Here is a 25,725-nt window from a genome sequence, read left to right as displayed (position 1 = left end):
CACCGTGTAATTTACCAACAACAACATTGAATCCGGAATGGATACAATGGGTGAATTCAATCACAATGGACAAAGTATACTACTTCTTTGATCCAGAACTAGAAGAATTAAAAAATCTAAAATATGAAAAGACGTATCCTCTGCCAATCGACATTCTGCCTCTACGACATTACGCCTGTGTAATCTATACAGACGGACATGCTCAACCCTCCGTTTGGGGAGAACATGCATACAACCCCACATGTGAGATTACAAAAGAAGTGTGGCGCGGAGGTATATTAAAACCTCTATTAACAAAATCACACTCAGTAGAAACTAATTCAGAACTACAAACTGAAATAATAGCATTAAAAATGGCGCTGGATAATGCGGATCGCGAATTCCCGACACTTATAGTGTCAGATTCATATTACTGCGTCAAAGCATATAACAAGGATTTGCAGACATGGATTCAGAACGGTTACAAAGATGACACAGATGCACCAATAAAGCAGAGACTGCTCTGGGAACAAGTAGCTCTTTTGAAAAAAGAACTACCAAAGACTCACGTGACTCACTCACTGAGTCATCAACGTGATGGCGTTCACGTTGTAGGGAATTCATTGGCTGAAACAGCCGCAGCGGCAGCCACTAGATTGGCTCCCGTAGATCGAAAAAAGCGTACATTAAAATACATTGACGGTGAAACAATGCTGGCGGTGAAAACATCATCAAAAGGCGACTGCTCAGCGTTACCGATCAACTATCCACTCAATTATACATACATAATCGATGCAAACTCCGTCCCTTTTGCTCGAATCCCTGGAGTGGGGGATAGAGTGATTCCAAACATGGACAGGAGAAACTTGTTAATCGCAGACGCACACATGGGCGAGGGTCACAGACACCTTAAATTAAAAGATTCTCTGGAAGAATTACAATCACGGTACTGGTGGCCAGGCATGAGCCTGCACTACACCATGTTTGTAAAAAACTGCCCAAACTGCAACAGAGATTGCAGTGGGGAGAGAAGCAGTTTAATACCTCGTCGTATCAAGGTAGATAATATTACCAGCAAAAAGAAGGGCTTGCGATTATCATATACAGGCTAGTTTCCACTTATAATGTAGATCCACAGCACTCGGCTGACGTCCGGACTGTTATACAAGATTTGCGAGTCTAAATGGCATATACGCTAAGAGCATGCTACGTTCGACCATTGCTTTCACTCAGGCAATCCAGCCTGGGGGGGAAACATGGCCAAATGAGCACAGCCCAGCGGGAATCTTCTCACTTCCTTCCTGAGGGTATGGGATGGTGTAAAGAAAAAACCAAGGCAGAAAGCAATCTATAATAGAAAGGATATTAGGTTCGGGAGCTGGGTGGGTCAAACATCTAATAAGTGTCCAACGTAGTCTAAATAACTTGCCAAGAAATTCTCTGAAGGGATTCAGTCCGTACGAATTATTATTCGGAACTAGGATGTTGATCTCTGACCTTGATAGTCAGACTTCAGTGGTAATAGAAAAAACCTTTGATGTCAAAGACCGTTTGGCTATTTTGCAGGACTTAAACAAAACAAGAAAAGACCTGAGCAACATACAGTTGAAACAACAGCCAACAACCACTGAAGAATCACCACCTGTCCCAGCAAGACCTGTCTGGATTCCAAAAGTCGGGGATCTAGTCAGGGAGAAGATCGCGGTAAAGAAGGAATTTGGGCCTTCTTACAGAAAAGCAGTTCCTGTCTTGTCTGTCAACGGGACAAGATCAGTTGTACTACCGCCACTTGCTGGTAAAAAGGAGAACCGAGTTGTATCCATCGACCTGGTAAAACCACAACATGTGGCCGATAACAAACAGTAGGCCAAGTGGACTCCCAATAAGTAGCAGAACACCAAGGTTTGCTACCAGTACAGAGGTCCTAACGAAGAGGCTCATCACATTCGAAACGCCTACAGAAGAACAACAAGGACTATGCAACAATGCAATAGAACTAAGACCTCTGAAAACCCAAATAAAAACATTTAGCAGAGACACACCAATCTACAATGAAGTTCCAAGTGAAAATGCAAGAAACAAAAATCCTGAACCAATTGGAACAATTGACAGAACTGCATCTGGTTACTTCATCAACTTCGATGATTCCTCTGAAGGTTTCAGCGAACAAAAGACACAGCCATCATCAAAATCCTTTAAAGACAAAGCTAAGGAACTTTTGAAACAACTGAAAGAAACATATCTGGTTTCCCCATGGATTGAATTTTGGGTGGGTTTCGGTGCATTTATCCTCATACTTTGGCTCATCATGGTATTTACTTTGGGACGCTTCATTGAGGGAAAATATGCTAAAATGGACACAGCAAGTCAGAACATCAACTTGGTCCTCAAACCACACACATCTTCATACGTCGAGAAAAGAGAACTTTCTTCAGAACTTTCTTGAGCCAACTTCACAGCAATTCCAATACCTGGTGGGGTAGCCTGGGACAACACTGACTATGAAATTTATGGTCCGGTCGAGATCCTGAAATATCCACACCAAATCAAGATCTCCTTGAGTGACTTTGCAAAACCAAACTCATTTGCTGATGATTGGGACTTTGAAAGTATAAACAATATGATGTCTGACTTAGTAATGTCTGCTAAATTTACAAAACATGATTATTTGCAAGGTTCTACAAATTATGATAGTATGTATTGCTACAACCATTATGGTAACAGTTTTTTGCATAAATCTGCACAACCAAGAAATGTTTTAAATTATAATCAATGGGAACATTGTGCTACACCTCCAAAAGGGAGCTCTAGAACCGTTTATGACAAATATTCATACTTTCAAGGTTTTAACACTAGTAATGCTGAAACATTTTATTATAAATTGTCAAACAAGACAGGGATGAAAACCATGATAACCAACACAAAATTGATATATTCAGATATATTCTTTGAAAAAATGAATACTTTTGGATTTGATTATTGGGACAAAAATGTTGATTTGAAAAGTGTTTGGGGTACAAAAGAATGGCAAGTACAGGGTTTAGAAGCTTTGTTTAGAGCCTGCATGATCCCAGAACAAATGATATTTTTAAATGACACTGTTCAACAAACCACCTGTCTTGGCTTAGCCAAAATCAAAGATTTAAATAACCCGTCTATTCCAAAGCCAACAATGTTTAGCAATAGCTCTGAAACAGATGAAGAAATAGACATAAACCATATACTTAACCAAAACAGAACACATCCTGATTGGAAACAATGGTTGATCTGGCCCACAGATACAAATCACTGTCAAGATAGATTCCTGAATAAAACACAGGGTTTCAAAATGACCAGGCCAGACCCTAGATATCCCAAAAGACATCACCCAGGGATAATAACAACCTACAGTGTGGGCAAATTATGCCTTCAATGGCTACAAACTTCCACACTGCCTGAAATTAAGCAACACCTAACTTTACTTACTGATGGTGCTGACTTGCGTGATTTCATACTGGGACCACGCAAACAGCGTCAAAAGCGTTTCATAGCAGCCTCTGTATATGCAGCATACAATGAGGCCTGGAAGGTTACTCAAATTGAAACAGCAGAAAGAATACGGGAAATTGACCGTATTAATTTGGAAAAATCACTTTCTGTGGTGGACAATGGGTTAATGACTCTGTCCTCCAGAATATTTTCATTGGACAGCATTGTGTCTTCAGCAATCGATATATTATCGCAAGACTTACTGTTATTACAACATGGTCAGTCACAATTGCGTTCTATTGTACAGCTAGGCTGGACGTTACAAAATCTGCGTTCAGGCTATGTGCCTTGGCGTTTAATCAACACAACGTCACTATTCCAAATCTTTAACCTTACTGATAGACAAATCGGTATGGCACAGAAGGGTGCTGATTATACAATCTTGAGCATTGAAAAACTAGAAAGATTACCGTTGACAATGTCAGAACGACCTGTCAGTGAATGGATAATCCACGGAATCATAAATATTCCAATCTCAACCTTCAGGTTTCAATACTGCCAAAAATATATACAGGCTGGCATGTACGAGAAATTGGGAAAGGGGTACCTTAAAACAACTTGGAACCTGCCCTATTCACATGCATGTGTCAGTAATAAAGGACAGAAAGTGTTTCTTAGTGGCAACAATTGTGCTATGTCACTAAGCGGCACACTTCTGTGTAACGGTATTAGTTTGCACGGAGCCTGTGAAGGGAATTCATACAACCTTTCATGTCACCAGCAAGGCGCACCTGCAACTGAAATAGAACCATTCTTTCAAAGACTCTATAATGGGAGTTACATTCTTATTGTAGACCGCAGATGTTGTAGTCTTATGCCCGGGACTCCTTATCTCGTCACTACAACGGCGAAGGTCAAGTGCTGTGGACGTGCTTTGTTCCCCAGCTCCTTTCCAGACAGGGAGGCGAGGGCATGGCCCAGTTTGAAAATTACTTCTATTCGAATAGACACTTTAAGCAGAATGAAAACAGTGCTTCTTCAGACGCCTACAAGGCTCACGTCATCAAAAGAAACGTATGATCTACAAGTCGCAAGGACGACTGCAGAGATACATACATTACTATCAACCAATTCCCCCGTACATTTCGCGGAAATCCTGAGCGAAATCTTAAATATTTCTGATACCACTGGGGTCTCAAAGGTATTTAAGACAGTATTTTCGATGGCATTAACACCATTCAAAGCCATACTGGGTATTTTTCCAGATTTCGTCCATTCGATTTTTGGCGGACTTCCCCTGATCCTGGGACTAATTGCAGGAATCCTATTCCTAGTCCTTATTTTTCGTTATGGCAACCCATGTCACAGATCAAACTCTCGCGACAATGGAAGATACGATCCTAGCCATTGGATACCGGGACCGGATATCAAAAATCCTGGGACTCTCCCGGCTTAGAGACCTAAACATGACTTGGTTTCTATCATTTCGACCAATGTGGCAAAGGTGTGTTTTACCTGTACTAAGGTGTCTGCTATGCGGAGAAGAATGCGTGTTAGACACCTGTCTGACGCTACAATCGGATGCGCCGGTGGATGCAGATACACTGTTGGTTCCTACCAAGGTTCACGCTTTGTGCTGCCCTCAAAGGCTGCCAATCCTGATGACGGCATTCCTGGAATCTTCACCACTGCGATTGAAGGGTAGTGAAGTTCAAGATGAAAGCAGCATCGAACAGGTACGACCTTCTGTCAGCAATGCAAATCAGAATGTCAATGCAGACAATCATGTGCATGAATGCATGGTTACACCTATTTCCGACTTAGTGGAACTTTCCCATGAAGCTGTTGACAGTTTTTTCGAAAGCCTGAATGATATGATGTTCTCTCCGGAACAGAAATAGAGACTTTTGAGTAAACTCGCGCACGGCGTTCCCTGAATTCGGCCTTCAACTTTTAAAAAATAAAGTCACATGAACAATTTCACTCCAGTTCACGGACAGCGACTTTTTTCAGCAAGCCCCTTAAAATATTTTTCTATATATTTTTTTCCCGGGACACTGATCTTCTGCTTAAAGTAAGAAACTATTCCTAGAGAACTAAGATTTCTATTTTTAGATACTTTATATAGACTTTAGCTGCCCACTGGTATGTTCACAAATATTTTATTATGTGATGAAATGGTCTCGAACTTCCTTTCTGTATAGCCATATTAAGAGCCATTTCATGTGTATTTCTCATATACCAAAAAGCAATAATGCATAACAATGCGTGTTTACTTTTGCATTTAATTCATAGCTTAAGTGCATACAATATATTTGACTGCAATTTTTCAGTATATTTGAAAATTTCGAAATGCATTTATGTATTTTGGGGTGGTAAGGTATACACTATACTCTATAGTATGTTGTACTATGTTATACTATGCATAGATTAGTAGATATGACCATAGTTAGCGTGGAGTGGGTGTCGTGTATTTCTATAGGTTCTGAATCGATCCCCCTATTCCTGACCCTATTCTGGTTAAACTAACTATCAAGTTAACTAACAGTCAGCCCATGAGGCAAGAAATCCCCCATGATGCAGATACCGTTATCTGACGCAGTCACACTACGGCACAGGAACGTGTTATCTGATTAGGTCATAACGCTTGAGATCTAATTAGACAAGCGACATTCCTCCAGCCCCTGATAAGGCATACGACGTTCTCATAACAAATCAAACCTATGACAACCTGGATAATCCGTGCGGCCATTGTTTTGATTTCACAGAGAACTTTTGCAAAAGAATGTGCTAACGAGCAAGTCGTATGACATCTTTATTGACGTACCTATGTCCATCCTTACGTCAATCTCGGCACCTTTAAGGTATAAATATTGCCGACCTTGCCCTATGCAAACACACGCGTGGTGACAAGACGGAGCAGCCATACTTGCCGAAGCCGAGAGCAGAAGCAGACCCCGCTGGCAGCAGCCCCGCCTTCCTGACGCGCTGAGAGACGCGCTGCTATCTCAAGCCGAGAGACCCAGCACCGGCGCTTCTGGGCAGCCCTCGCAGGCAGCCTGGAATATCGAGAGCAGAGAAAGAGATACCATTCCTCATCCATCCTAAATTCCAGGTACAGAACTGAATAACCCCTCACAGAGAATTCTTTAGTTATTCACTTGGCAAAAACAAACTTAACTTAAACTGTAACTTTCTATTCCCGCCCACGCATTAGACTTAGGTCAGGTACACGGGGTAGGCGTATTTAGAAACACCAGTTGAGTACGTTTAGTCAAATGTATATGTGTATGTAAATATATTTTAATCATTTTAAAACATCATATGGCTCAGAAACCATATCAATGTTTTTACAGTATTATTTTATACTATTGCTTTTAATGTATGCACTTTACTTAACTATAAGTATTGCAATAATATCGATCCATTTCTCTTGTACGAGAAAAGAGACTGATCAATAAATAACACCTTTTTATTGAACACGCCCGTCTCTTCCTTTTCTCTACATTCTGATGAGACTAAGAATGCACGTACTGACTGAGTAAAATAATTGCCTTGTGCTCACACGACTCTTGAGATTGACTCTTGATTAGGGGAGAGCAAAGTTGTCATGTTCTATGGTTGTCAGAAACTAAATCCCTTCTTGTCTAATCAGGGGAGTTAATCCTTCCTTGAACATTCGAGAAAGTTTCTAGCGAACTCTGAGCTTAGCTGGCAAACCCAAAAATTAAGTCTAGTATCGACAGTAGTAGACCTAGTTAACGTCTGGTCTAGGCCTTTACTGCTGTAGGTACTATTCCAATGCGCAGAGCCTATTGGGAAAATAGGAGCTACACTACAACGCCTCAAGCGTTTTTGCAGATTGTTGTATTTACTGGAGGATACATAGGACTGGCATAATAAAACAATATAAGGCAGAGCAGTACAGCTTATCCAAGCCATATGCGGAAAAGGTTAATTCAATAACTTTCATCAGACAAACCTCATTTCACTTCTCATATCTACCATCCTAAGTGCCCTCTTACTGTCAATGTACCAGAATTGTTTTGTAGCACTTAGGTTCTCTGAAGTCTAGAATCTAGTGACCCCGTCTCCTTCACCCCAATGTGATGCCCTTTCTTGGTGGCCACATGCAGTCAGCAGTTACTCGGCACTATCCCGTGTAGGCACTGACATTTGTCACTGGCATCCCAAAACGACCAATACTATCACTCTCCGACTGGATCATCAAGTTTACTGCATTTGGCTGGCTAACTCTCCCAGTATGGTCAGGTCAGACTGTCAATTTTTATTCTAGGTGGTGATAGAGATTAGGACCTAATGTGCGGCATGACATAGTAAATGACATTCTATAAACTCAAATACCAGTCTGTGCTACCACCTCCAAAAGTAATTGAGCACTATGGCCATTATTAATAGGGCCTGTCTGGTTTACTCTAGCATTAGTAAATAATGAATCAAGCAGTTGGACAGAGCTGTGTTACTGGTCTCTGGATGTAGGCACAAGCTTGACAATTGAAGAGACTCGAGTAGCTGTATGATAGAACCCTGCCTGCATTTACCCCGCTTGTCTTTACAACGCAGTCACAAGTAAGGGTCAGGTTGAGATCAGAGTGTCCTAGACGATCCTTGGAGGGTAAAGTAATGATGACTCCAGAGCTGGAGCCACAAATCCTAGCATTTACAGTGAAAGGGGGACGTGATCCCTGAAAGGGTTTCGATAAGGGTCCACATATGTGCCAAGATTGGCTTCTGGATGTTTAGGACCATTGACGAATATTTTTGATTTGGTAGAGGAGGTGCATGAATAAGGAAAATGTAGACACAGACGAGTTGCGCCAGTGGGTCCAACAGGCAATTTGCCTGTTGGGCAACGCAAATACTGCTTTATCTGTGGAGCGGAAAAAGAGTTCTCTGCTAATAACCGACCCAAAGCCTTTTGATTTGGCCAAAAATGAGGCTGGGCCAGCTTCAAGGTGTCTTCTATCTGGAGACAACTTTATTAAGTCAATGTGAAAGTTTGTGGGAATTATACTTCAATACAGAAGTCCTAGCAAGATATTAAGAGGGTCTTCAATGACTGTGTTTTTGGTTTGGCCGGGAGATCAAGGTGTCCCGGCCAAGAACACGGAATTACAAGATCTTTTTTTTCCCTGGGATATGGCCCCTCACAAGGACAAGGCACATGGAAGTCCTCCAGTTTCTACCCTCAGAGACAGCGAGTTAGGGGTCATAGATGTTGGAGTGATCATTGGTTCAGAGGAAGAGGTAAGATCAGGCCTTCCTTCTATCCCAGTAAAGTTGGGCGACAGACTTGCCCAATTTTATCAGAAGTGGTTTCAGATAACAAGGGATCCTTGAGTATTGGAGATGGTGCAGGGTTATCACATTGAATTCATAGAGGAACCAGTTCAGAGTTGGTTGCATGGTGTGGTGCAATTCAGTGTGGAACAAGCAAATCTTGTAGACAAAGTAGTACTGGAGCTGAAAGAGAAAGGAGCAATTGTGGAGGTGTGCCAAGAACAAGGGGGTTGTGTAAGCAATATTTTCTTAGAGAACAAGCATTTGCAATGCAATAGGTCTCGCATTACGAAAGTTTGAGCTATTGGTCTTGTAAATTACAATTTTTTTATTTATGTGTTGTTTTTGAAAATAGCTAAATTAATAGCTTTGTCATTTACAATGCCAATAGTTATAACTTTCGCAAATGTGACACCTATAGCATTTGTAATGCAACATGTTTTGTATTTACGTGACTTAGATGTATTGATATTACAAATAACAATTGCTTTTAATTTTTTTAAATAATTAATACTTAAATAAAAGTGATTGTAATTTATAATGGCAATAGCTTAAACTTTTGTAAATAACTTTTGTGAAGATTATGTTCAGTGTATTTTATTGTGACGAAAATCCAAGAACAGAAGTGAAATATTAACATCTTTTTGTGACATTTGTAATAAAGCTTAAAACATTGAGAGAAAATATTTGAACCAGTGATGCTGTGGTTGCGCTGAGTGGTGCTGTGGTTGCGCTGAGTGGTGCTGTGGTTGCGCTGAGTTGTGCTGTTGCGGTGCTGAGTGGTGCTGTGGTGCTGCTGAGGTGGTGCTGAGGTGGTGCTGAGTGATGCTGTGGTGGTGCTGAGTGATGCTGTGGTGGTGCTGAGTGGTGCTATGGTGGTGCTGAGTGATGCCGTGGTTGCGCTGAGTGATGCTGTGGTTGCGCTGAGTGATGCTGTGGTTGCGCCGAGTGATGCTGTGGTTGCGCCGAGTGATGCTGTGGTTGCGCCGAGTGATGCTGTGGTGGTGCTGAGTGATGCTGTGGTATTGTGTGGAGTGTGTGTTGCATTCAGTAGAGTGTAATTATGTGGTGTGTAATTATGTGGCACTGAGTGTGTGAGGGTGCAGTGTGTGTGAGGGTGTAGTATGTGTGAGGGTGCAGGGTGTGTGAGGGTGCAGAGTGTGTGTGCGCAGTGTGTGAGAGCGCAGTGTGTGTGGCCTAAAGTAGTGTGAGGGTGCAGTGTGTGTGGGCTAAAGTAGTGAGAGGGCGCAGTGTGTGAGTGTGCAGTGTGTGTGGCCTAAAGTAGTGTGAGTGCCCAGTGTGTTAAGTTGTGTCTCTGTAGTGGTACGAGGGCCGTGTGAAACGTGAGCCTGTTATTGCAACAGCATGGGGGCATTGGCCTGCTCGCGGACATGAAAGGGTGCCTGGAGAGAGGCGCTTAATTACCCATGACGTCAGATGGCCGCGCTGGGTTGCACTTTTAAGATCCCCTTTTACCTAACAAGCATTTCAAAGCATTTCAAAGCCCTTTCCGGAGTCCGGATAAATATGACCAGATAATAATACACGTCCCTATCATGGGGAAATGTAAAAAAAAGCACTAGCTAAAAGTGGGTGATATAAAAGTAAAAAAGCACTCTCTCGTTTGCTATGGTGGCATTTACTCGGGATTCAACAAGTTAGATAGCACACAGCTAGCTGTCCATCCAGGAAGTGTGTGCTCCTGTTACAGGAACGATTTTAATGGATGTAAGGGGAGATGGCCATGCCTGGGTTAAAGCCTCTGTCCTGCCAGTCAGGCACACATCTGCCGCAGGCACAGGAACCCACTTAGCTTTCTTGCCCTCATTGTGTCGGCAACAAGTCCTGTCTATTAAGGAACCGCGGGCAAACACAGAAGGCACAGCCCTTGTTTCCAGTGGCTTTGGTTAGCTGAGTGTACATTATTTTGCGGATCTTCATTGTGTCGAAATGAGCGTGACTGTGTGTGAGAAGTTGGCCTGATGTGCAGTGCTCACTGTTCTAGTGATCACTATATATCAGTCCAAACAACCCTTATTGATGATTGGTTGTAAGTCAACCTTATAGACCAGCTATCCTAGTAGCATGGATACGAGCAGTCTAAGGCTAAGACTCTAGAGGGCGTGTTAAGCCAGCTGTTTTACCATCACATTACCCCTTGAACACCCAGTGAAAGGACACCACACAAGTTGTTATGAAAATAAACAGTGTATTTATTTATAACAAGACTACCCTGGCTCTTTATGAGACAGGGAGCTAAGCACACAACAAAACTCTTATAAAAATACTTAAGTTAGCACAGTATACACAAATGCCCGAGGGGCACGAAAAACCATATACTCTGAAAGTGGAATGCGAAATTACTAGCAGGTAAGTACAGTACTAATAGGCTTTGGAATCGCTAGGACTTGACTATAGAATCATTAGATTACTTCTAGGAGGCCCAGGGGACTCGGGGGCAGAGTGTGCACTCTCACGCGGGATGCGGGACAAAGTCTATGATAGCTAGTAAAGTTAAAGTTAGTGTTCACGGGCGAACCCGACCTGATAGGGAGAAAACGACAGTGGATCCTGACCCTTGGATAGTGAGGCTATGCTGGGGCACCGAAATGCCGAAGTTACCTAGCCCAGGGGCTGCAGCTGCATAGGTCTCAAAAGACGTCGGGAATCCTCGTAGACGAACCAGGAGCCTGGAAGAAAGATGCTGGCAGGCGACCAGTGAAGAGAGTTCGAGTTGATCCAAGCCTGGATCTTGAAGATGGATGACACCTGAAAGCAGAGGGGACCAAGTTCGTGACTACTAGCCAGTAGTCAGGTGGCACCAGGAGGGCACCGGATGGTAGTCACCTCGGCTAGGTGAGTGGGCGACGCTGGGCTCTGCAGATCTCACGGACCAGGAGGCGTTGTCGGCGACCAGGATGGAGGGGCGAGCTGTCCCACGATGGATGAAGCTGTCGGCGTCGAAGAACCCAGGATTGGGCAACAAAGCCTTGGCTAATTCAAGCCCACGCGGTGGACTTAAAATGGCTTCTTGAGTGGACCAGGAGGGTCCGGGGTGCTCCTCTTCTGGAAGGGAGCAAGAGCCAGTCTGGAGCAACCAGACCAGCAGCAGTGATGTCATCGGGCGTCGTTCAGAAGGCCACAAGCCAGCGGGCTAGTAGCCAAACAACGCGGTGAGCAGCAAAAAGCAGAAGGGCCCCACGCCGATCGTGGAGATGCTGGGGGGCTGCTCTTCGGTGCTGGAGCTGCTCAGGGTTGGGGCTTCTCGGACCCCAAAGCACTTGCCAGGAGATTACTCGGCGGGCTTGCTGTGAAGAAGTCGTGCAGTCTTGGCAATAGTCGGTCCCTTGAGGTCTCGTCGCACTCACGGTTCTCAGCTTGGCTGTAGAGGTGAGTAGAGGTCGGAGGTGCCAGGGTCTTGTCGAGCTGGGCAGTCGGATTCCGGAGGAAGGACTTACAGCAGACCGCAGTGTTCTTAGGATGGTGCCTGCGGATGCAGGGTGACTACTCCTTAGTCACAAGGGAGAATCTTGAAGAAGAAATCTTGAAGTCCTTTCGCAGAAAGTCGTGTCTTGATTCCAAAGATTATCTAATTTGGAAGGGGGCCAGTTCCTACCTTTATCTGGGAAAAGGGGGCTGGCACGCGACTAAGTCCTGCCCTATGGGTGGGACCAGGAGGGGGGTGGTTACACCCCTCTCCTTTGGCGGGCTTTCCCCAGGCCAGGGGCTGGAGTGCCCCTGGAACTGGTTTCAGCCGGCCTATGCACAGTGAGCACCGGGGTGCCACTTGCAGTCACCTTCCTCTGTAGCCCTGCCTACCTGGAATACACAAAACCCTGTCTGGGACGGTGCTGGCACCGCCCCTGGCAGGAAACCCTTTGTCCTTGCCTCCTGCTCTGGGAGGACTCCCAGCAGCAAGAGGGCAGACTTGTGTCTCGGTGGCAGCATCCATTTTGTGGATGCTAAGGCTCTGTCTGACTTTAACCGGGGTTATAGGTTACATACATGTCGTGTCCCTCTAGAAGGGTGGAATGCTAACCCCGTCGCCAGAATTGGCGAGGGGTTAGTATTCCAATTCGTATGACACCTTACTCGACATGTTTTGATAAAGCGATACCAGAGTTGGCATATAACCGCGAGGATTATAATGCACTTAAGAGTATATTGTATGCGATATCATGGAAACGGCTAAGGGATGGATCCCGAAAGCCGCAGACAGGCTCAGCTCATGCCAGAGCACCATCTCACACGATTCCAAGCACTCTGCCTTCAGGATTGTCAAGGCCTGCCATAGGAGTGACTGATAGGAGATCTGTGTGTCCATTTTTAGGGTTAGATATAGGTATACTATATCTAAAGCAAAGGGTGATTACACCACCTTGCCCCAGCTGTCAAGCAGCCAGTTGTGTCAGATTTGGATGGCCAGCCAGGGGTGGCATAATACATGCTGCAGCCCCTGGTAGGCCCTGGGTACACCTATGCCCTGGGTACCTAAGGTACACTGTACAGGGACTGATAAGGTGACTCAGTATCCAATTTAGATATGTACCTAAGGTACATGGAATCCATTTTACAGAGAGAGCAGTAGGCCTGGGGTCCTGATTAGCAGGGCCCCAGGTCACTAAGTCAGAAAACCAGCAAAACACCAGGCAAAAAGTTGGGGGCAACCATAGTCAGGGATCTACCTTCCTACACTGTGTTTCTTCTGTTTGCCGGCCTTGGTGCACTGTATTATCTCATGAAGCTCTGATAGGCCAGGAATATTAGTTTGCTGAATGGCTTTGTAGCAGGGCACGTACTCTGAAGGTGATCTTTGCATTCATAAGTAGTCAATGGTGATTGTGAAATATAGAAGTAATTTCATTCCCTCGAGATAGTGACCAGTATGGCCCCTGGGTGAAGAATTCTTGTGACCGTGCAAGAGCATTAAAAACAAAAAAGCATTTGGTGCGATGGGGCAGGGATTTCAGTGGGTAAGTAGCATCAGAGGGACAGATGTGAAAAACGCACGCACTCTCACGGAGTGCTTAACGTAAATGAAACAAGATGGCAGGCACAATTTGGAGCGAAAGCATGTTTTTAAAAAGTGCGCAACCTAGTTGCAAGTGGCAGCTGCTGGGTTTTGAGGACCATGATGGTAGTGGAAGAGCTGATAGGGGGAGCGGGTTGGAGACAACACAGGGAACCAGTTGGGATCTGAGGTTGGGCGAGTTAATAAAAAGTAAAAAAAACAAAGAAAAAAAAGGATTACGTGGGGTGGGCTGCGGCAGCATCATGGACATTGGAGAGGGGGGGGGCAGGCGTTTAGTTACTTATTGGAGCATGTTGGCGCTATATCAAGTATCCGAAGTAAATGAATGAATTCATAGTGCATGTCAGCTTCGTATATGCGTACAAGGGGTGTATTCCATAACATACATTACCCATTTGCAAGTTCTTCGTGTTATTACCTCATGGGATTGTCATTATTAGATATTAACACACGGTGAACTGGAAAACATTTGTGTTTATAGCACTAAGCCATGCAAATATCTTTTAGCATGAGCGTGTGTGAGACCGCAGCTTTGCGCGTAAGACCCCGAAGTGGATGTACACCAGTGGAACACTGAATTGATGCGTGTGAAACACTGAAACGATGTCTCTGTGAACTGATGTGAGATGTATGAGGCGCTATTGGTATTTGTGTGTTACTCAAGTGGTATGTGCACGCGACTGAAGTAAAGTGTTTGACTGAAGAGATGTTTGTGGGTCATTGGATTGGTGTTTGTGATACTGAAGTGATATGTGGATATTACTAAAGTGATTTGCATGAGACACTGATGCCGTGTTTGTGAGACCCTGAAGTGGCGTGTGAGACAATCGAGTTATATGGGTGGTTAATACAAAATGAGAAGCAGGCACAGTAAGTGAGACCCAGACATGATGTGTGCTCGACCGTGGGGAAAAAAGTGTCTGACAGGTAGTGCCTGCAGATGTGCAACGCGGCAGTCGGGAAATGACAATGGCAGGTTGTGCCTACATAAGTGCAGCTACTAGTGTGATAGCTTTGATAGTTTGTATACCGACAATACTATCGCTTAATCTCCATAGACTCCGGCAAAGACTAAAAGAATAGAGTCCTGGTAGAAGCACGCGCCACGTGAAGCTAATTGCTGCTCTGCGCGGCTTTCAAAGAAAAACCAAGAGATCCGCCCTGCGACAGCTTTCCTGCAGGAATGATAAACTGAACGGCGGTTTTTCTTAGAGAAAGATTTTAAAGGTATGATTGTGCGTCGCCTTTCTAATCGATGTGGCAGTGACAGGATTTTGCTGCAAAAGGAAGTATAGAATAATAATAAGAGCCATTTATCTCCTTTTTGTAGCTACGTGTAAACATTGACTCCGCTCGCGGTAGTTTGGAAACCTTCATCGGCTCCGCTCGCGGTAGTCTGGAAATCTCCACCGGCACCAGTCACCGCCCCTAAGCGTGTCGCTCTTAATATTTGGAAAACTTTTCTATAAATGGTGAGAAATATAATACCTACAAATTTTGAACAATTTACCCTAGTAAAACTTCATGCTACAATATAACGTTTAGTTATGCTGATTTATTAATAGCTTACAAGAAAACTTCCAAACCAAGAAAATCCATGAAAGATTGTAAACACGTTAAGTGAGAAGGGAGCAGTGAAATCTTAACTTAAAGGTATGTGATATCCTACAAAGAGGGCAAGATAATTATGTTAACTAGATGCCTACCTTCATTACGATAAAAGAACAAATGGGTCAGTATTAAGAGATGCAAATTGTGTCCTTTCTTAGTTTTCACATGCCATTTTAAGAAAAAAAAGGTGCCTCACTTATCCTGTCCCAAGCTGAAGAATTAAAAGACGTTTTTTTTAAATAGAAGTCTAACCAGGTAAAAGTATAGAAAATAGAATACCTCCACATGATAGGAATGGGTATATACAGACTAAAATTTAATGTGATGTTAGGGAAAATAGGAGCGCATAAACAGCAATAAAGAATAACATAGATCATTACTCCATATATGTGTGCCCTACCAGAATTTCTAATTACACTGAAAATATGACTGAACCTGTGCATCTCTGCAACTTTCAACTCTTTCTCTCATTTTGCTTCTTTATTTAAAACTTTGATCTCTCGTTAGATAGAAGGATAAGAAACTGATGTTCTATAATAAAACAGAGACATGAAATTCGAAGTATATTAATACCGAAAGAATTGTATGATATAGACGAAATAGAATATGATAAAATTAATGCTGTCTAGGCCTGTTCATCTTAAGGTACCTCCATGAAATAATATACCGTGTTGACACTAAGCTATGTACAAGGAGATGTTATATGGGTAGAATAACCCAAATGAAAATATGAATTGCACTGAAAATCTCAATGTTAGCTGAAATGAAATGAATAATTGTATTGGGATTTACCATCGTTACCACAAATAGACATAATGAGACTATGAGCAATAACACTGTTTTAAGAAAAAATGAGAACTAAAATTGTTCTGTTCTTTTTAGATAAATTGGCTGAAAATATAAATGTCCTGATGAAGACACCACGACGTGTCGAAACGCGTTGACTGACATACAACAGCCACAGCAACAATAGATAGGACACATATCATTGTCCTTCCAATGTTTTTAATTTATGTGTTTTTTATAAAGTATATCATTTTTTAACATCAATTCATCATGTTTACAAAATTATACTGTAAAAATGTATCCCTTTTAATTAAAACAAACTGGTTTTGATATCAATTGGACTGTTTGTGTTATAGTTTATAATCTCTCTATTGGTAACGTTTTGTGTGAGTACATAGCTAGTGTTTTGTCGTACAGATAGCCTGGGTGTTTACCTTCACATTACATAAGTGCAGCACCAGTGGGGTGGCGATATTGGTAGAGCCAGGAAGGGGAATGAAAGTAAGAAGCCCAGGGGAGCTTTGAAGCTCTCGGAGGATGCGAGTCATGGCCTGGCGGCCGTGAAGTGTGAAGGAAGAAGCCCAGGGAGCTTTGAAGCTCTCGGACAATGCGAGTCACGGCCTGGCGGCCGTGAAGTGTGAAGCAGTGGGCGGGGAAGCACATGAGCAAATGGTAAGGTCGGGTCTGATGCAATTATGGCAAGTGCGCTGGGGTACCCTGTGGGAGGGAGGCAGAGCCCTTGTTTCCGGATAAATATGACCAGATAATAATACACGTCCCTATCATGGGGAAATGTAAAAAAAAGTGCAAGCTAAAAGTGGGTGATGTAAAAGTAAAAATGCACTCTCTCGTTTGCCATGGTGGCATTTACTCAGGATTCAACAATTTAGATAGCACACAGCTAGCTGTCCATCCAGGAAGTGTGTGCTCCTGTTACAGGAACGATTTTAATGGATGTAAGGGGAGATGGCCATGCCTGGGTTAAAGCCTCTGTCCTGCCAGTGAGGCACACATCTGCCGCATGCACAGGAACCCACTTAGCTTTCTTGTCCTCATTGTGTCGGCAACAAGTCCTGTCTATTAAGGAACCGCGGGCAAACACAGAAGGCAGTGCCCTTGTTTCCAGTGGCTTTGATTAGCTGAGTGTACATTATTTTGCGGATCTTCGCTGTGTCGAAATGAGCGTGACTGTGTTTCTTCTGTTTGCCGGCCTTGGTGCACTGCATTATCTCATGAAGCTCTTATAGGCCAGGAATATTGGTTTGCTGAATGGCTTTGTATGCAGGGCACGTACTCTGAAGGTGATCTTTGCATTCATAAGTAGTCAATGGTGATTGTGAAATATAGAAGTAATTGCATTCCCTCGAGATAGTGACCAGTAGGGCCCCTGGGTGAAGAATTCTTGTGACCGTGCAAGAGCATTAAAAAAAATAAAACCATTTGGTGCGATGGGGCCAGGGATTTCAGTGGGGAAGTAGCAGCAGAGGGACAGAGGTGCAAAACGCACACACTCTCACGGAGTGCTTAACGTAAATGAAACAAGATGGCAGGCACAATTTGGAGCGAAAGCATGTTTTTAAAAAGTGCGCAACCTAGTTGCAAGTGGCAGCTGCTGGGTTTTGAGGACCATGATGGTAGTGGAAGAGCTGATAGGGGGAGCGGGTTGAAGACAACACAGGGAACCAGTTGGGATCTGAGGATGGGGGAGTTAATAAAAAGTAAAAAAACAAAGAAAACAAGTAATGGCAGCCTGGTTGGGGAGTGCAGGCGGGGGCGGGGAGGGAAGCCTGTGGGAGGGAAGCCTGTGGGAGGCTGATGCCTTTGATGTGTGCCTTCAAGGCAGGAGGTGTCTACATGGGCTGGGGGGAGTACAAATGCGAGTCACGGCCTGCGGCCGTGAAAAGTGAAGTGAATAATTAGGGGAGGAGAACTGGCAGAGGCCGGCCGAGCGCACGCTGGGGAAGCCTGTGGGAGAGAGGCTGATGCCTTTCATGTGGGGAAATGCGCGTGCTTGTGGTCACGTGATTCACGTGAACTGTTGAAAATCCGCTTTTTGGGAGCATTGGGTTTAAGTCTTGGTTTGACGGCATTAGACTTGCATATTCATTCCTGCGGAATGGAATAGGCGAGACCTAAAAAGGACAAAGGGGTGAGACCTGTAATAAATTTGTCTCAACGATTGGGTGGTGTACCATCACTTCAAGATGGAAGGGATGCATATGTGAGAGAATTCCTTCAAACAGGAGATTAGCTCACTCAGAGAGGCAGGAAGAGTGGGGGGTGAGAGGCAAGAGTGGACAGTAATGGACAGCAGAAAGATAAATAGAGGAGAGGCCAACAGAAGTAAGGCAATAACATATGTCAAGGCCAGTATTTTGTTATGGTTGGTTGTCCTTCACAAGCATTTTGCCAAAGGTGTCCATTAGTCTAAGAATTATGTTCTGTATGCCAGCACCAGCATTTTGCCATGAGTTTCCCATATGTCAAGAATTACCTCCAATGTGCAGGCACCAGCATTTAACCATGGGCACCCTTCATGTAAACAATTACCTCCAGTCTCCTGATGCTAGCATTTTGCCATGGGTTCCCCTTATATCAGGGATTACATGCCAAAAATTAACTCTAACATGCCAGCATTTTGCCATGGGTTCCTCACTAAGCCACCAACAGCATATTAATAAGTATAACACATACAAGCACACGCATGGTCACTCACAACCACTTACATTCAATCACTCACTCACACTCCCCCACTCTCACTCCTCCAAACTTTCTCATACTCATTTTCACTCACTTTTTCAGTCTTATTTAGAATTACTCTTACTGTCACTCACCTTCATCAGTCTCACTCTCATTCTCAATTATTCTCACGCACTTATTCTCAGTTAGTTACACTCACTTTTACTCTCCGTTGCTCCCCAACACACACTCACTCTCTTCCACTTTCATTCACAGACATGCATATACACACACACGTGTATGCTCTCTTACATTCACTCACTCGCACTCATGCTCACTCATACTCTCTCACCCTTATTTATTCTCACTCAGTCACTCACTTGCACTCACTCTTACCCTCTTTTTCTACTTTAGTCTAATCTATTCTCCCTTATAGTTGCACTGTCCCTTATTCTCACTCACTCTCCACTGCTCACTCTCACTGACATACCCACTCACACAAACAGTTTTTTTAACCTACCTTCTGCTGTCCGCTCCAGTGTGCTTTTTTGCTGACACTAGCTAGACTCTCTGGCCAGGAGCACGGCTACATCAAGCACTGCCAGGCTCAATCTAAAAACTACGCACTGCGGAGGTTTAGCCAGAAGGGGAAGGTTACAGTTATGTCAATAGTTCTTAGGTTGAACAGCAGTTGTAAATGATGCCGGAAGGTAAACTTGCTTCACTGGGACAAAAGCAGACAGAACAAATCAACTGGTGAGCTGGATGTTGGCAAGAGAAGCTGCTTTATGAGAGAATGGAAGACGGGGTAGAAGGGAGGGCCCTAGTGCTAGTAAGAGAGTTTTGAATGGAGACCCCAACTAATTGTAATTCTGAAGCTTATAAAGCACATGGTTACACTTACCAGTGTGTCCCCGCGCTGAATAAACCACTGAGGAACCCGTCCTGGCCTGTTCCTGTGAGGCGCCCAACTCCTGGGCACCCCCCTGGTGAAGCCAGGCATCCTTAGCGATTAGGGCCGGTGTGGAGACTAAGCAAGCTATTGCCCAGAGTTGCAGCGTGGGACCCCATGATTAGAGTAGGCACCGTGCCAAGAATTATCGGGTCCGCGGACATTTGAGCTCAAGACCCTGCCGCGATGGGAATTGAACCCTGGTCCCAGGCCAGACCTCTGCATCAGGGTCTGCCGCTCTAATCAGTGAGCCACACTCCTCCACTTGGTGTGACAAACTAGAAATTATGGAAATGGCAAGGAGCAGTGTAAAGCGGCAGGGTAAAGTTGCTACTGATGCCACACTGCATAGAGTTGACTTAATTATGACTGAAGGGACTTTGGCAAGGACTTTACAAAAGGGCTGGTACATGAGAAAGGGTGGCGGGGAACTGTTGGGATAGGGTAAAAAAAATGTGAAACCTAAAATAGCCACAGAAAAAGACTCTTTTTGGTTTATACTCTGCTTGTTTCTATCTGCATCATGTTGGCATGTTCTGTCCTGTCTGACCTATATGAAAATCACACCAAACTTATGTTGGTCTCCATCATTTCTTTGATCTACAAGACTGAACTATTTATTTCTCATCACCTCGCAAACATGAACTCTTCTGAGTAGATATTTAGAACTCCTTGATGCACTTACAAAAACCAACATCCCATCAGTTCAATAGTCAAAAGTGAAGATGGCAGGTTCTCTTGGAAACATACCGCCAAGGTTATGCCAGCTCTACCAGCTACTTGTAAAATATCACTGAACTTTCAAGCATAAGTATATTGTCCACAAAGCTCTACACGACCAACAGAACACCTTTTCCAGGACTTCAACTGATTGTGTAAAACAGCCCCTCTAGCCCTGTCCTCTCTATATCAAACAGCAGCCAATTAAACAATGCAGGGAAAATATGCTATAATTCAGAATAGTCTCTGATTTTTTTTTCTAGTTTAGACCTTGTTCTACATTAGCCTCTCCCTAACCTAACCAGCCCATTACACCGACAATAGTAAATTTACAATGCCTGTGGCTTGTCTCCATTTGGTTTTTTTTAATCTGTAATCTGCATCTCGCTAATCTTAACTCCTTCGCTGCGGCGGCTATTCCGCCGCAGCGCTAAGGGGGAGGCGGGACCGCGCGGTGCGCTCGTGACGGAACAGCTCCGTCACGAGCCTCGGGTGCGCTGTGCTTATGACGGAACGGTTCCGTCACGGCCCCGCCCGCCTAATAGAACGCTCAGCGCAGGCGCGGAATTTGCTCCGCGCAGGCGCGGCGAGCGGGTCGTGACGGAACCGTTCCGTCACCAGCACAGCCCACCCGAGGCTCGTGACGGAACGGTTCGGTCACGAGCATGGGAGGGGTTAAAGGTTGTAAGGAGCATCAGGACCCTACCAGGTAAACTGTCGTACATTGAAACGTAATAAAATAAACAACCGTGTGCAGTGGCGCCCAGCACAATACAGCCCCTGTCTCTGTAAGATCTGGGAGGTGCAATGAGTTTTACCAGTAACCAGATTTATTTTTCTATGTGACATTTATTAATGTATTCACAATTTCACTTGCTTTGAATTTTACAGAAAGAAACAACTGATGTGAACACCACATAAAATACTGTCCTCACTCTGCAAGATAAAATAAAGTCTAACTAATGTTAATGCTGTCGACAAGAGGCTGGGACCCGCCTTCAGGGCAGGTCCATTCTGTTCCATTTGAGTACAAAGAAGCTGGCATCGCCACTCTTTTAACCCTAAGAGTGCCACTTCTAGAAAGCAGCTGTTTCTATGTGAACTATATTCTCGTGACATGTGTTTATGTTTCCAGTGCATATGTACTACAAATCGTCACACTCTATTTCACATTTTTTAGTAATTAAAATGTATTGCATGATTAATTAAAAACTTCACAATAACATGTCACGTACAAAAGGCATTCGGGAGTAAATACGAAATATAATCAGTATGATAAAATCTAGGTAGTAACATATCGGTCCATGAAAGAAATTTCCAGTATGTGACGCAAGGGAGATTAACATATTAAACCTTCCATTGCACATTTTATGTACAAAATACTTTTGGTCAATTTATGCCTTCACAATTGAAAAAACATCTTTAGCCAAACCCTGCATATCCACTTTGCAAACATTTCATTTAAAATGAAGTTGTATGGGCCTTACGCTGGCTTTTCTTGAGCAATAGACTTGTCAGAAGAGAGCAGATAAATACTCCCCTGTGAATTAATTTCTAAATCCTCCTTCGATCTTCTACCCCTAACCTCCCTTTAACTCATTTCAAGTACATCAGTATCCACCCCTTGCTGCTCTCCGTACCCCAACGCAAGGAGAAAGTTTGCTACTTGGAAAGGAGCAATCTATCGCCTTCTATTGGTGCCGCCTTAGCCCTGCCTAGGCATATGCCCGAAAAGGGTGAGCTGTCACGGATCATTGTCCTTGACATGCATTTCGAGGCAGGTAGCCACAGGTCAGGCAGTCAGAAGAGCTTATAGTCATTTTGTTGTTTGAGCCAGACCTTTCAAGCCATAGAGTTTGTTTTCCTGCATACAGTTGTTATCAAGGAAACTCAAGGAGGGGAGGTTTCACTGTGCTTAGGGAAAACCTACAATTAACAAAGGAAGGAATGAAGATGTCCCTCACCCATCAGGCAAATTCAACATCACAGAGGGGAGTCCTATACAAAGGGAAATGGTGTCATCTCCACCGTTGACACAGAGAGCATGGAAGAAAACCACCGTCTTGTGCAACTATGCACAGAACACTTCCCAGAGGAACGACTTCTGGTGGCCCCCCAAACTAGGAACTCCACCCACTTCGATTGACCATGCCCGCAAACTTGGCATCATCCTGAACAGTAAGCTCATCATGAAAAGACAGATCAATACAGTTTCACCCGCCTGCTTCCTCACCCTCTGCATGCTCTGCCAGATCTTAAAGTGGCTCCCTGCCTATCACACAAGCCCTTGTCACCAGCCAACTGGACAACGACAATGCACTCTACATAGGAATCACCTCGCACCTCTTCAAGAGACTGCAAACCATACAGGACTTAGCTGGCAGAATCATCCTACACCTCCCGGAGCAGACCCACATCACCCCCCACCTCAAGAAGCTCCACTGGCTCCTCATTCTGAAGAGATGCCAGTTCAAGATTTAATTCACATCGTCAAAGCCCTCAACAACCAGGGACAAGTATACATCAGCCACTGTCTGAACTTCCACCTTCCCACCAGACACTTGTGCTCTGCTTCCCTCTGCCTTGCCCACACTCCCTGCATACACTGCAGCAACAGTAGAGGATGCTCTTTCTCCTACCTCTCTGTTAAATCCTGGAACGACCTCCCACTTCAACTCTGGACCTCATCTTTTCTGCTGGAATTCACAAAAAGGACTCAACTCTTGGCTAATCAACGGAGCCTCCCTGCAGCAGTGCTCTCAGTGCCTGGATACTCTCACCGGTGATTAGCCGCGCTATAGAAATAAGGATTGCTTGATTGACAGAATCATGATACTGACCACACACAGAATCAGGATTAGTGGCCACACACACGCAAAGGCAATCACTCCGGTTATGGGGAACAGATCAGACCTTACAGGGGAGGACCAGTAGGCAGCCTCAATCAATCAATCAATCAAACCATTTGTAAAGCGCACTACTCATCCGTGAGGGTTTCAAGGGGTGAAGGGGGTGCTACTACTGCTCGAATAAACAGGTCTTGAGAAGCCTCCTAAAGGTTAGTAGGTCCTGGGTCTGCCGCAGGAGGATGGGCAGGGTGTTCCAGGTTTTGGCGGCGAGGTGGGAGAACGATCTGCCGCCGGTGGTCGCTCTTCGGATGCGGGGGACGGTGGCGAGGTCGGCAGAGCGGAGCTGTCGGTTTGGGGTGCAAAAGGTGAGTCGTCTGTTGAGGTATGCCGGTCCGGTGTTGTGGAGGGCTTTGTATGCATGGGTGAGGAGCTTTAAGGTGATCCTCTTGTTGACGGGAAGCCAGTTCAGGTCTTTCAGGTGTGATGTGATGTGGCTGTGGCGCGGGATGTCGAGGATCAGGCAAGCAGAGGTGTTCTGTATGCGTTGTAGTCGTTTCAAGAGTTTGGCCGAGGCTCCTGCGTAGAGGGCGTTTCCATAGCCCAGCCTGCTGCTGACGAGGGCCTGGGTGACCGTTCTTCTTGTTTTGGTGGGGATCCACATGTAGATCTTGCGGAGCATGCGGAAGGTGTTAAAGCAGGAGGACGAGACGGCGTTGACTTGCTTGGTCATGGAGAGTGTTGAGTCAAGGATAAACACCAGGTTGCGTGCGTGGTCGGTGGGTGTTGGTGCTGTTCCCAGTGCGGACAGCCACCAGGAGTCGTCCCAGGCTGAGGGGTTGGAGCCGAGGATGAGGACCTCTGTCTTGTCCGAGTTCAGCTTCAGAGGGCTGTTCTTCATCCACTTGGCGACGGCTTTCATTCCTTCCTGGAGGTTGGTTTTGGTGGTGAGGGGGTCCTTGGTGAGGGAGAGGATCGGCTGGGTGTCGTCGGTGTAGGAGATGATGTTGAGATCGTGCAGTCGGGCGCCGTGGGTGAGCAGTGCCATGTAGACGCTGAACAGTGTCGGGCTGAGGGATGATCCTTGGCGTATGCCGCAGATGATCTTGGAGGCTTCAGAACGGAAAGGGGGGAGGCAGACGCTCTGGGTTCTGCCAGAGAGGAAGGAGGTAGTCCATTCTAGAGCCTTGTCTAGGATCCCTGCGTTGTGGAGGCGTGAGCATAGGGTATGGTGGCAGACAGTGTCGAAGGCAGATGATAGTTCCAGGAGGATGAGGGCGGCGGTTTCGCTGTTGTCCAGCAGGGCCCTGATGTCATCGGTGGCGGCGATGAGGGCAATCTCGGTACTGTGATTGCTGCGGACCCCGGACTGGGACGGGTCCAGGATGTTGTTCTCCTCAAGGTAGCGGGTCAGCTGTCTGTTGACGGTCTTCTCGATTACCTTCGCCGGGAACGGGAGCAGGGAGATGGGCCGGAATTTCTTGATGTCCCTTGGATCTGCCTTGGGTTTTTTCAGTAAGGCATTGATCTCGACGTGCTTCCAGCTCTCCGGGAAGGGTGCAGTCTTGAAGGAGATGTTAATGGCCTTGCAGAGATGGGATGCGATGGTGGCGCTAGCTTTGTTGAAGATGTGGTGTGGGCATGGGTCTGAGGAGAGCCAGGGTGGATGGTGTTCATGATCTTGATGGTGTCGTTGTTTATGTTGGTCCAGGTGAGTAGGGGATCGACGTAGGTGGTGGCTGCGGGTTCTGAGGTGTCGGTGGTTGTTGGGGTGGTCAGGTTGTTGAAGCTGTCATGGATGTCTGCGATCTTGCGATGGAAGAAGGTGGCGAGGGAGTCGCACAGGTCTTGTGATGGTGGGATGTCGTTGCTGTTGGAGCTGGGGTTGGAGAGTTCCTTCATAATATTGAAGAGCTCTTTGCTGTTGTGTGCGTTGTTGTCGAGTTGGTTCTTGAAGGAGGCCCTTATGGCAGATCTGATGAGGTGATGGTGTCTGCGGATGGCATTCTTGTGGGCTGCGTAGCTGTCTGGTGTCTGTTCTCGGTGCCATTTCTTCTCTAGTACGCGACAGGTTTGATTGGAGGCCTGGAGGTCTATGGTGAACCAGCTGGCTCTCTTGTTAGTGTGTCTGTTGGAGGGTTTCTTGATCGGGGCGAGAGTTTTGGCGCAGTTGTCGATCCAACATCTGAAGTTTCAGGGGCGATGTCGGCGTCAGTGGGGTCGGCGGGTGGTCTTCGGGCGAGGGTGGTGTTTAGCTGGTCGTCGGTGATTTTGCTCCAGCTGCGGCGGGGAATCTGTTGTGTGCGGTGGTGCGTGGTGGGTTTCCGGAAGGTGAAGTGGATGCAACGATG

General features: G+C 45.2%; 1 long non-coding RNA gene across 1 annotated transcript in view; it reads left to right on the top strand.

Moving 5' to 3' along the window:
• LOC144824565 (uncharacterized) overlaps nt 1–16,469 on the top strand; it is a 41,868-nt gene extending 25,399 nt beyond the window's left edge. The window contains exons 2-5 of the long non-coding RNA XR_013609014.1: nt 14,839–15,007; nt 15,111–15,252; nt 15,346–15,433; nt 16,274–16,469. This is a non-coding gene — a long non-coding RNA (uncharacterized LOC144824565). The remainder of the gene's footprint in view (nt 1–14,838; nt 15,008–15,110; nt 15,253–15,345; nt 15,434–16,273) is intronic.
• Nucleotides 16,470–25,725: the final 9,256 nt, after the last annotated feature.

This window comes from Lissotriton helveticus, chromosome 3_1 (genome assembly GCF_964261635.1).
Source record: "Lissotriton helveticus chromosome 3_1, aLisHel1.1, whole genome shotgun sequence".
Taxonomy (NCBI): domain Eukaryota; kingdom Metazoa; phylum Chordata; class Amphibia; order Caudata; family Salamandridae; genus Lissotriton; species Lissotriton helveticus.
Note: the sequence above shows the minus strand (reverse complement) of the source record. Positions and strands in the feature narration are given on the sequence as shown.